Source organism: Thalia democratica, chromosome 7 (genome assembly GCF_965202585.1).
Source record: "Thalia democratica chromosome 7, ktThaDemo2.hap1.1, whole genome shotgun sequence".
In the NCBI taxonomy this organism is placed as follows: Eukaryota; Metazoa; Chordata; class Thaliacea; order Salpida; family Salpidae; genus Thalia; species Thalia democratica.
This window is the reverse complement of record NC_139171.1, coordinates 60602644-60615940: the sequence shown is the minus strand read 5'-3', so window position 1 is coordinate 60615940 and position 13297 is coordinate 60602644.

Sequence of the window (13297 nt, the reverse complement as noted above, 5' to 3'; positions counted from 1 at the left end):
TTTTCTGTATGGCGTGATTGCATGAGAGTTGTTATAAAATGAAATTCTGATGAATTTTCAGTTGTAACATCGAAATCCGATTTTTCTCATTTTATATTAAATTCTTAATACTAAATAAAATCGAGGAGCATGAGCAAACAATATTGAGGCATAAAGCGACCGAATGCAAAAAAACGAAAAATAATCGTAATAAAGCAAACAAAATTTCTCTTGTTCAGTTACAAAGAAGTGACATTGTGCAACGTTAATGATTAACTAATAACTTACAACATGACCACTAAATTAACGCACATTGTACGTTTATGTTGTAGATCATGAGTATTTTATAAAGTTGAGTTTAAAGATTTGGCTAAATTTAATTTAATGATATTTTTTAATATTGGATGAAGAAAAAAATACAAAAAGGAAACTTTTTTGAGGTAAGAAAATCTAACGTATTATTTTGTTTATAGTAACGAAAAAATATAAATAAAATAAGAAAAAAGAGATAAAAGAAAATTTATAGATTATGTATTTTATAATCAATCAATCAATTTTATTTTGAAGGGCCTCCTAATGTCGTCTTCAGCTGTAAACATTATGGTGCGGCTGGAAGGAATCTCATCTTCAAAATCAAGTTTTTGAGGTAAAAATTGTTTAATTTTTTCTATGCTGTGATACGTGACTCTACTTTGATGATCAAACAACTTGATAACAATACTGAAGCACAAATTGAAATGTAATCAATTTTCTTAATACCAAAAAGCTTTACTACAGCTTATGTTTCAAAGATAACGCTTTGGTTAAAACTTGTGAAAACTACTGGAAAACTTATCATTACTAAGAAGTATCCTTATAAAGATTTTGTGTTTATAGTATGAGTAATCTAATCTCTTAAATGTTGCATTAGTTTCAAAACTAAAAGTTGCAATTAAATTGCAACTGTTAATTGATAAAAAACACTAATAAATGTTAAATCGATAAAAATTGAATACGTCAGCAATTTGTTTGAAAATCATTTAGTTCTGCGACACAACCTAACGGTGAGATTTTTTTTTACTCTGACAACTCTAGCGCTACTTGTGGTTGAAAAAGTCGTAAAGAAAAATATCTATTTAGCAAAAAAGCATAAGTTTTCACAGATTTTTGTTCCATATATGTTTTTGTAAAACTTATACTTTTAAATCAACTAATAACATTTTAATGATTAAGCAATAATACTTTAATTTTAAGCTTTTCCTCGAAACTGTCATTTTAATTTTTTTATTTGTTGTTTTATTAGTTTAAGGTGTTTATTGTAATCTGCCAGATCTTTAGTATGGTGTAAATCTAACAGTTGAAAATACTTTAATTGTTTGACATTTAGAAATATAACATACATTTTGTATCAAGGTTTGGAATTATAATTAACAAATTAAAATTTTAACAATTTCTATGAATTGATTCTAAGCTAAGTCTTTTAAGATTATTCTATTCCTTATTAAAAGTAAGAAAATAAAAATGTTTTTTTAACACTTGTTGAACTTAAAATTCGGGTGCACGACTATTCAATTTCGGACAATTCAAATTCTTAAAAAAAAATTGAAACAGCCAGAAATAAAAAAAAAGTTATATCTATGAAATATAAAAAATACATATGTAGGTCATATTAATATCTACAAGCCGTTTTTTTCTTTTTTCTAAATACTAAATATTTTTTGAAATTTAGCTTAAATAAAGTAAAAAACATAGTTATTTTTAGTAATTTTAAAACATCTGGAAAAGTATTTGAGATTAAAAAAAAAGTGGCTTGTAGATATTAATAAGATCCACATATTTATTTTTTGCTTTTTCAAACTCATATTATTTATTGATATGTAGTCTTTTAAATATTTTTTTAAGAATTTGAATTGTCGGAATTTGAGTTGTCCCAATTTAAATTGTCATTTAACCAAAAATTATAATTGATTATGACAATTTTGTTTATAAATGATCTTTTAGTGTTTGTTGAGTTCCTTTTAGTAAGTCTGTGTTATATGAAATTTCAATCTTACAGATGATTTGTACAAAATTCCCCTTTATGAAAGTATTGAAGTTATATTTTCAGTTACAGTTAGAGGTCAAAGCAGTTAGAATGTCATACATACTGACTGCCAGTTTTTTAAATTAATTATTAACACTTTTTTTTTAGCATTTTTATATTGAAAATTACTTCATAGCTTTTTATGCATGTCATATGGAAATTTAAACAATAACGTCTTAAGATTACTTAGGTATTTATTTTTTCTCAAACTAAACAATATACACTATACACTTTTTTAATTTAATTTGAATTCAATTATAATTTTTTGCATTATTGTATTGTTTAAGTTGTCCATCGCCTTATGTTTATTTTATTTTGCAGGCCTGAAGATCCCTTATGGGTGAAACATTGTTGCCTTTGTAAATAAATAAATTTAAAAATTAACTTTGTCTCCAAAACCAAAATTTTCGAGACCTGTTGTGCCTAAGGAATAACCCTAGCATATATATATACTAAACAATAAAGTAAAATGTTATAAATTAACTAAAGAATAAAGTGATGTCACAGTTCACTCTTATGAACTTCTTATACTTATTTTAAAGTTTGGCATAAAAAACTTAAATAACTATACAGTACACTACCGCTTTTGTATGCAAATTGAACCCGACCAAAAAGTGCGTACTTAGCACGGGTAGTGCGTACTTTTTAAAGACATAGTATAATATGAACTTTAGTTGTTTGCTTTCTTTCTTACAACTAGCCACCAAATAATTAAGCCAAATAAACAAGTCTTTTTATTTTAAATAACATTTAATACATAATTCTAATCTACAAAACTTTTTATTAGATTTAAAAAAAAAATATTTTGTCTATAAAAAGTTTCTACATAATTAATACATACTATTAATATAGAAAGTCAATGTCAGTCAATGGTATAAAAAAGAATATTAAGCCATATTTTGTTTTGTTAAAAGTAAAATACCAAACTACATTGTGTTTACTAAACATTTTGAAAACATCAATGTTTGTACATTTTAATTAAGTTATGACTTAACTATGTTGTATTTGTAGGTTTTTTTAGCTTTGTCATCTAGATTTATTAATTTAATAGCATTACAGCTCAAATATCATTATTCTTTTGACTTTTCTGCAACCAATTTAGTTTGTTAAAATTTAGCAACAGGACTGTCACAATTGGCCACTTAGACTACTAAGGATTACTCACCCTAGTTTAAAATGTGTTAAAGTCTTAGGCTAACTCAGCAGGTTGGCCATTCTACCTTTCTTGATAAGTGCGTACTTAAGGTGTGATGCGTACCAAAAAAGTGCGTACTTAAGCGGTAGTCTACTGTACTTAATGATTACTATCAGACAAATGAAAAATAATAAACATTTTCCTAAATATAGTTTATATCAAAAAACAAGTGCAATCTTAAATTTATGTATTTGCAAGTTGTTTGCCACACAGTCAGTGTTATCAAGCCACTTTAACTAGTTTAATGTCTAAGAAAAATTTAAATTATTTCTGGTTGTTTAATGTTTAGTCTAGCTTTGATTTTTTCCTAAAAGTTAGACTAAATTTTATGTCATAGAATTATTTTGAATGTTAAGATTGTTCTCTGTTTTTCTTTTGATGCAGGAATTAATTTAAAAATTGTGAAAGTCTCAGGCTAACTCAGCAGGTTGGCCATTCTACCTCGAAACATAAAATAATCTGGAAAAACTTGATGATTGAAAATTAAAGCACGGGTAGTGCGTACTTAAGGCGGGGTGCGTACAAAAAAAAGTGCGTACTTAAGCGGTAGTCTACTGTACATACTATGAACGTGCTATGATGAGTTTTAAGAAACCTATAGATTGTATAAATTTTTATTATTTTTTAACATTCATTTAATACTGGGCATCAGGGTTCGGTTTCAAATCTTTATAGTTTACAAAATTGTTCCAGCATGATTGTTTAAGTCAGGGGTCGGCAAACTGCGGCCCGCGGGCCAATTGCGGCCCGCGAAGGGTAAATCTGCGGCCCGCGAGCACGTTATTTTTTTGAATGGAATGCGGCCCGCGAAAGAAAATTCTGTGGCCCGCGAGCATGTAAAAGTGGCCCGCTGAGCAAAAATATATTTCAAGTAAATTTTTTTCGGTAATTCGATTTAATTTGTTTAGTTTGGTTTTAAGTCTCTGTATAACATTTAAAAATAATAAGAAGAAGTTGCTACTTTAATTTAAAACTGTGAAAAAGACAGATTAGCATTCTAACAGGATATTTTTCTGAGTTTCATAATAACTTCTATTTTACAACAGCAAGTAATTATCTGAAAAAAGAGTGCTTGAATTTAATAAGTTAGTTATATTATATCTATTTATCAAATAAACTATATTCAAATGTTTTCCATTTTGTACAAAAGTAATGCCAAATAATTAACTAAAGTGTCATTTCTTTATAGCTTAGATATTCTTTCCAATATTTTTTATACCTAAGTTTCTTATATATATTTTTTATTTGTAAATGTTATGTTTTAGTGTAAAAACATTTAAAATAACATAGTTATAAGAAAAAAAGGTTTATTTAAGTTTTGTTTTGACACATTTTAATTTTTCATAAGTTTTCTTTGCACTTGAACTAATTTATATGCACACCAATTTAAAAAAATGCTCATATTTTAAACCACTTTTTATAAAACACTTTAGTTAGTTTAAGTTTAGTTTACGCATAATTTTCTAAGTTTGTTTTTTTCTACATGTAATATCTAAATTTGTACAGACACAATTAAAATAACATATATGACATAAACTAATATAGTTTTTGTTAGGTATCCATTTTCATTTTTCAAACTTTGATTTTGTCAAACTAAGTTAACTTTTATGCTTTGCATATCAATACACACATTTGCTGTTTTTTGGAGCTACCTATTTAATATAAACTAGACTTAGTGATAGTTTATTAACATTGACACACACTCAGACTATCTTTATTTGAAGACTTCAAATCTCAGGCCAACTAAGTCATTTTATAAGTTTTTGGCTAGAATTGTTTTTTGTATACAAAAATATCAGGAATGTTTTTGTTAATTCAGGCTGGCTTTTTTGCTTAAAAGAGTGGCAAACTAAACTTATGATGTAAGTTTTGCTCAACCCAAAGTGTTAGTTTCAGTTATAATATATGTTATAATATATCAAGTTCAAGCTTTGAACTTTAAAATTTATGCTTAAAAATTTTGGAAAAAAACTTGAATTTGAGAATTTTTGAAAAAGCCTGGAGTTTCAAACAATTTTTACATGTAAAGTAGTGAAATTTCGATTTGACACAAAAAATTTAGCAAATAAACATTTCTTTATTAAAAAACGTGCTAAAGTAGCTTAACAGTGTTTTTTAATATTGATATACTTTATAAGACACTTTTTAAACTTTAATTAAACTTTATAATAAAAATAAAAGAAGGAATTGTACTTCTAAAAACTTTTGGTGCATTGCACCTTTACTTGTAAAATTTCACCGATTGTTGTGCTTCGTGTTTGAACTAAACCAAGAAATTATACTAAAGTGTCTAAGTTAAAAAAACATCTCTAATAAAAATTTTCAGATGAGCAATAGTATTTCTATCAATGCTCTCATCTTAACATATTGATTAAAGTCATAGTTTGGTTTATGCGACTTTATAACCTTAATGCATTTCCTAAATAGGACTTTTTGTTGTCATCGAAAAAATAAACAAAAGTTTTTCATTACTGCCAACAAAAATTCTTTAAAAAAGTTTTCAATTATAAACGGTATCTCATTGTTAATAATAAATTTTGCTACTTTATAATTTGCCTTAACAACTTTTTTCTGATAATTCTGTAGTTACTGAAGATAATCATGTATTTTGTTGGAACTGACTTTGGTGATTTGTTTTTTTATCGTTTCTCGCAATAACTCCTAACTAACGTTTTTTTTTGTTACTCGTCTTTTATTTTACAACTAATATTTTAAAATTCTTATTGCAGATAAAGAATTGCTGTAATGCTTAATAAAAAAGAGGTTTTTCTCTTAGCTAATGACTCAATTAAGTTTTATACTTTTGTTAAAAATGTTTAAGAAAGTTAATTGTCTATTTCAGCCGACTTATATTTTTTTGGCATGTAATTTGTTTACTGTTAATAAATTTTGTTATTTCTTTATGTTGTGAACTTTGTTTTAACTAGGTTGCTACACAAACAGGCTATTTTAAAAGCTTGAAAACTCAGATATTTGTGAAACTTTTATTTCAAACACTTTAAATAAATCTTAGAATTCCCAGAATAGTTTTTATGACTGTAGTGTAGTTTACTAATTGTAGTTTTTTCTTGTTTTTTTTTACACTTTGTGTACTTTTCAATGATGATGATATTTTTAGTAGGTACTTGAGCTTGATTTAAAACGATTTACTAACTTTTTAAACTTTTAATGAACTTAGGCTGGTTTGATACAACTCAGTCATTTTTGCATTTTAAGTGACAACCATGTAAAAGACTAGTTATTCTATGTATAGCTAAAAGTTATTTAAAATGATAAGGTGAATAAAAGTAAATTTTTTTCTAGTGTGACTAAAACTAAAACCAAAAGATTATTCAAATGTCACTAAAACTAAAACTGCGGCCCGCGAAGACTTTGTAAACTTGAAATTTGGCCCGCGACCACCAACTGCCTGCCGACCCCTGGTTTAAGTTGATACATACAAACTTTTTTTTAAATATAATTCATTTAAAAAACTTTGTCTCTAGCAAACTGTCTTTGCATATTTAGTGAATACACTTTGGTTTAATTTTGTTAATAACTTATATTTGTTGTAATCAAAGTAAATCTGCTTTGAAATCTAAATTTAGTCATAGATCTTAGCTTAATAAAGGCTTTTAATGATCTTAAAACAAAAGTTTTTTAGTATTTTAAATCAATACTAAAAGTTACATAAGTTATACATAAACTGTTTTTTCGTCTAAAGCTTAAAGGTTACAGTAACTAAAACTATTTAAAAACTAATTTATATAACAGTTATATTTTTTTTAAATTTACCATAATTTTATCCTTATAATTACACTGAACTTTCTTAACTACTTACTTTAATCATCAGAAAGTATATTTGCTTCAAACTAAGTTTAAAGCTTGAAAAGACTGTTTCTTTTAGAAGCAAAAATGTTTAATTAATTTAAGCAATTTTAAAGTTATTATGCCTTTGCTCTAGTTTTAACCATGCTTGTAAAAGAAAAGAAGTTAAAATATAAACAAACTAAAAGATAAAAAATTTTAGTTGAAATTTAGTTAATAAAAGTAACAAAACAATTTTACTTTTAAATAAAGTCTCAGTAACTTTTTGAAACTCTGTGAAATAAAACTGATTAAAATGAGTTTAAATTTTTTATAAAATTTAATAAAAACTACATTTCAAAACCTATTTTGTTAAAATATTAAAACAATTTTAACTATATTAAGGTTTAAAAACAGATTTGTACATCTATATATTTTTATCATTTTTGAAAAATGACATTAGTATGGGATATTCACATAGAAATCTCACTTAGTAGGTTAGAACATCTGAGATTGGTATTGAGTAGTTTTAACAACAAAAATCTAAAAATATAAATTAAATAATCTCTTATTGTAAAATGAAAGCTCTACATTGTTAATAAACGGCTGCTTTACAACTAAAATTGTTAGTCACATAGTTTTTTAACTCGCAGGTCCAGAGAGAATGGAAGCCTTCTTGCTTCACTTTTTCAGTGCAGCATCAGTGTGCAGATGTCAGTAGGCTTCAGGGAGGGAAACCACGACTTTACCGTTACCGAGGCTGGGAATCCTGTGAGGCATCCTGAGTCTGATGAAGGTCCCAGGTTCACTGAATCGGGAAATCCGGTCGCATCCCCGGTTTCCGATGTTGACGTTGACAACCTACATGGGCGTGAGGATCAGAATTAAATGCAGGTATGGCTTGTTTTAGATTAACTTTTTAGTGCTTAAGTAAAATAATGAGAAATTTTAAGTCTTTTTGTAAAGAATGTAACCAGGTAAAAGAAATATCTTGTTATTGGTGCGAAAACCTAATGAAAACAAACTTTGTAACTGTTTTTAATTCATATGAAAGTAACAAATAAATTTCAATTTAGAATCTATATTAGGTTAACCAATAAGTTATTTGAATACACTGTTACATTGAAACTAATCAAAGCATAGTAAAAATAATTATATAATTAGTCCCGGAAATTAATTAACTAAACTGTTTAAAACAATAAGGATTGATGTATAAATAGTATATAAATATGTTCATTTTAAATTTAAAACATTTAATACTAAACTAGGTTAACACTTCTATAAAAAATTTAGTAAAATTAATTAAAACTCATAAAACTACAATATAATGATTCTAGTATATTCTAAACGAGTATAATTCAACTCTATCGATGAAAACTCAACATTTTAAACGAACAACCAACTTTGTATGGTATTTTTTTTACATCTTTATACTTTCTTTAATAACATTCTTAAAAGGTACATTCCAGGTCTTTATAGCACATTAAATCAGCTGTGGATGTGTTTTAAAATGTAAAATTTTTGCTATCTTAGTACTACTGCAATGGTCTAACATAAAACTAATCGTTGCAATTTCTAGCATTGTCAGGAAAACAAAAAAATCCAGTACCATAAGATGAGAGATCCATAAATTCAACCTAGTCATAAAACTACTTTAAATTAAGCTTAAGTAGATTTCCACTAATATATCAAAAAAATTATAACTGGTTTTCTTACTTTCAATGATTATATTAATACTATTTGTCAAAATATGTAGAATTTATAACAGAATATTTAACTTTTAAACAACCACACCTTGCGCAAGCGACCTTGAGAACTTATTAAGGCTGTTTTTATTAATTTCAGTCATATCACTGTCCTTATCATCACAAAGGACAAAACCTAAGCCCTTGCGAACCACACGTCTTGACCAGTTGTTCCACATGCTACAGTTTTCCTGTTTGCAGAAGCTTGTTGTTTGGTCTTTTGTGACGTCATGATTGTACTAACAAAATGAGTTTTAGTGATTGCAAATGTTTTTCTACTTTATCATTATCTACATGTACAGAAGTATTTTGGTTTTGACCATGAAAACCATCTACTCGATTTTTTTACGTATGTTCTTTCCTATACTATTGCTGTACTCATTATTTTAACCAACATGTCTTTAAGTGAAAAAATGGTTTTATTCAGACCTTTGCTTAAGAATTCTGAAGCCACTACAAATCATATACTTCTTCTTCTCTTGTGCGCTGTGCGCTGTTGATTTACCCACAAATATTTCTGCAGCGGTGTATAAAATTATTATTAATTAAACTAAGAATTTCTTTTATTTCCCACTTCAAATGGTCAGGAGCAGATGTATGTAAGTTTTCACTGTCTGTCAATTCGGCTTCCAATCTTTTTACTAGGTTCTAAGATTAAACTAAGAAACTCTCTTATTTTTCCCCTTCAATTGGTTAGGAGCATTATGTTTAAAATTTTCTTATGCTCTCACTGCATCTCGTTTCGGCTTCCCATATTTTTACATCAGGTTCTAAGATTAAGCCATAAAAAAAATAAACTCAGGTTCATGCAAAAGAACTCTTGCTAGCCGGCCATCTTTGTTAGAAATTAATCTATTGGCAGTCTTTCTTTTCATATTAAACTGATGTATAGTAATTCATGATGTCCCTATGTGACCAGATTGAAATGAGCTCCTGGTACCTTACTATATTTCGTCAAACACATCAAGACTGCGACACATGTCCTAAAATAACTTATCTCATCTCTAGGGTTACCATCAATATCTATAATGGACTTAAGTTTTATAATTCTATTTACCCTCTATTTTGTCACCTGAATAAGAAAACTAATTTTTTTTGAAAAACCTAATGTATAACTGAATTTTATATTTTTTATTTGCTCCTTATCATTACAAGATGTTTCCTCAACATGTTCTGCAAAATCCTGCTGCATAGGAACTTCATAAATTGAGTTATTTAACATGTTTAACTCAATCTGCTGAATTTTTTTAGTGTTCGCCAGTATCTTATTTTATTTTTTGCAACGAGTTAAGCAGCTCTTGCTCAGTTTTGTGTATTTCTTTTGAGTATGGTATGGGTTTACTTTTAAAGACATGTAGATTATACTTGACTGTCTTTAAAGTTTAAAATTAAGCTCAAGGTCTTTTGTCTAATACTATCCCATATATCAATTTTTTTAATCTTTCTTTATGACTTGTTGACCATAATTGCTTTGAGTGTTGTGTTGGGTAGTATTATTAATGAGATGTTTCGTATTGTCATTAAAAACAGTGTGTAGTTTAGTATTTTCATGGATGGTGTATAGCCTATTATAATAAATAGTTTATAGTCTTTTATCATAAGAAATAACGTGTGGCTTATTTTATTCTATCTCTGTTTTATTAAACTGCTTCTTGAGAGAGTGATGATTCTTACCTAAAAGGACGCCATTGTAAGCAACTGGAGGTTGATGATTACTTATTTTATTGGTGCTGTTCATCATAATTAAATACTACCTTATTTAACTACTTGATGCTACTTTAGTCTAATACCAGACAAACAGTTTGGGTAATATATCTATTATATGAAATAACAACAAAACACTATTACAACAACAGTATTTCAAAATTATAAATAACTTTCATTAAAAATTTAGAATAGATAGAATTTAATAACAATTTAAGTTTATGTGAAGATAACTTTAAAACTTTAAACAACGTGAACTATAAAATATCTTAAGAACTCTAAAACAATTAAGTATTGTTAGATAAAACATTTAATACTTAAATGATAACTATCTAACTATAAATAAACAAGCAGTTAATTAAACTAACAGGTCTAATTATAAATTTATGCAAGATCTCAATATCGACTCAATATACTATTAATAACTGTATATAACTGTAAACTAACTCTGTTATTCAGTGTTTTTGATTAAATGCACACAGCTGCATTTCAACTTCCATATATGGTTATAAATAGATAATTTAATATATGGTTATTTTGTTGACTGGCTCTACATACTCGAGATTCAAAACAATAAAACAAAAAGTAAAAAACATTAGTTTCACTAGATTTCTGTGATTAATGTACATTTATTTTATAATCAACTTATGATTTATATTTATATATTTGTTTAAGTTTTACACGTATACATATTCTACTTTATTTTTATCTACCCTTTGAAGTTCCCATGTTTTTAAGAACTCAATGAAACTGTGTTACTAGTTTCATTGGTATTTTTTAAGTATAAAAAAGTACGTTGTACATCGAAAACAACTTGTTCCTTAAAAGAATAAACTTTCTCTTACAAATGTAGTCAATTCATTTTGCAACAATACTTAATAAAAAGATATTATCATTTGCATTATTTTGGCTTTAAAGTGTTCTAAAAAACTGTTTACACTTTGTTTTCGAAAAATAAAGAATTAAAAACCATAAAGTTTTCTTAGCTTTGCGTGAACTTTTGTTATAAACTACTATTTTTTTTTAGCCAGTATGAAATACAAAAAATTTTTTACTGTTTGATGAGCTTTTTGGGTTTTCATGAATTTTTTTTTTCAAAAAAAAAAACTAAGCAAACTTTAAATGCTCACTTAAAACAATTTTTTTATACAAAAGTTATACTTTTTTAATGTTTTACTTAAACTATAAAATTTCAAGAGGTTTGGTAGCAACTAATTTTTTAATATATTATTTTGTGTAACAATTTCCCAACAATCTTTATTGCAAGAGTTAATTCTGCAAACATGCAAAATCATAACTCTGAGTAAGTAATATTAGATTTAAAATTTGTTAAGTTGAGTAAGAGTAATTGTATTGTAAGAGTCTTTTTAATAAAAACTTAGAATAAAATAGAAACAAATTAACCAGTATTACTGATTCAACGTAATTTAATTTTTATCTATTGTTAAAGTTTGGGAGTTTTGTTTATAGCTACTGGTGTAAAAGCAATTAAATTTCTCTAGATCTCTTATTAAATGAAATGATTGGTAATTTTATTCTTCTTAGGAAACTATTAAAAAAGTAAAAAACAAACATTTATTTATATTTAAAATTAATCTTTACTCATATTTAAAGTTTTTAAATTATATTTAACTAGTGGTTCTTAGTTCAACAACTTTGTTTTTTTTTGGTCTTAAACAAGTTAATAATGTTTATTGAAGTTATTTGTATTGTTTTTTGCAGATCATCATAAGCTTCAAACTTCCGAAGCCACACACAAGAAATTAAAATTTAGTTGCACAAGGAAGAAATACCTTTCATTATCCGATTCCATTATTAACTGTAACCTTTTTGAACCTATGAATATAAATACTATATATTATTTTTTCAAGTAGAATATTAATCAAAACTTCTTTCTGTAAATACATTATTAAAAGTTTTAGTTCTTAACATACACTTTAAATTTAAACTTTGCTCAAGAAAATTAAATACTTTTCTTTTCTATACAACATACTTAATAACTATTAAACAGTTTGAATTAGAAGAAAAAATTATAGACAATTTTTCAGCATAAACTCTTCTACTTAATTTTTTTGTAGGATGGTTATTTGTTTAAGGGTTTTAATGATGTGTTTTTATTGATAATGGCTTTTAAAATTTCAAATCTGTTTGAAAAAATATAAACTAAAATACTTTATTCGTGTTATATTTTAAAGATTGTTTTAAAAGTATGTTTTAGTTTATTATTCGTGTGTTTGAAGCAGTATTTCTTAAAGGTTTCAAAACTTGTGTAGTTTATATCGTTAATAAAAATGTTTACACAATAGTTTTATACAAACGTTTTATACAAAAACTACTTAATTCATGATTTTCTTATGTTTTTAACATGTTGAAATTAAGTTTTGTCAAAAGTTTTATAATAAAATTCTTTTAAACAAAATAAATTTAATATATTACTTTTAAAATATATTTTAATTACACCCTGAAATTTAACTATAATAAATTATGTATACTAGTGAATGGGTACAGTTTATAAAAAACATGCTTAAAATACAAAAATTATTGTTAAAAACTTTCAACAAGCCAGTTATTAAAACTTTCTAGTTATGATATGCTAAGTATAACCTAACACTTTTTTATTTTTTTTTTTTTGCGTTTTAACACATAAACTAAGTTTTAAATATGTTAAGTAAACCTATTACGTTTTTTTCACTTATTTAACCTGGTAAAGTTGTAGAATTATAAAAATTTTAGTAAGACAAATACTTATGTTAAAAATATAACTAATAAAAATTTCATTTTAGTTGTTTTATTTTCAAAAACGGCTCATCAGTTTTTTAGAAACTT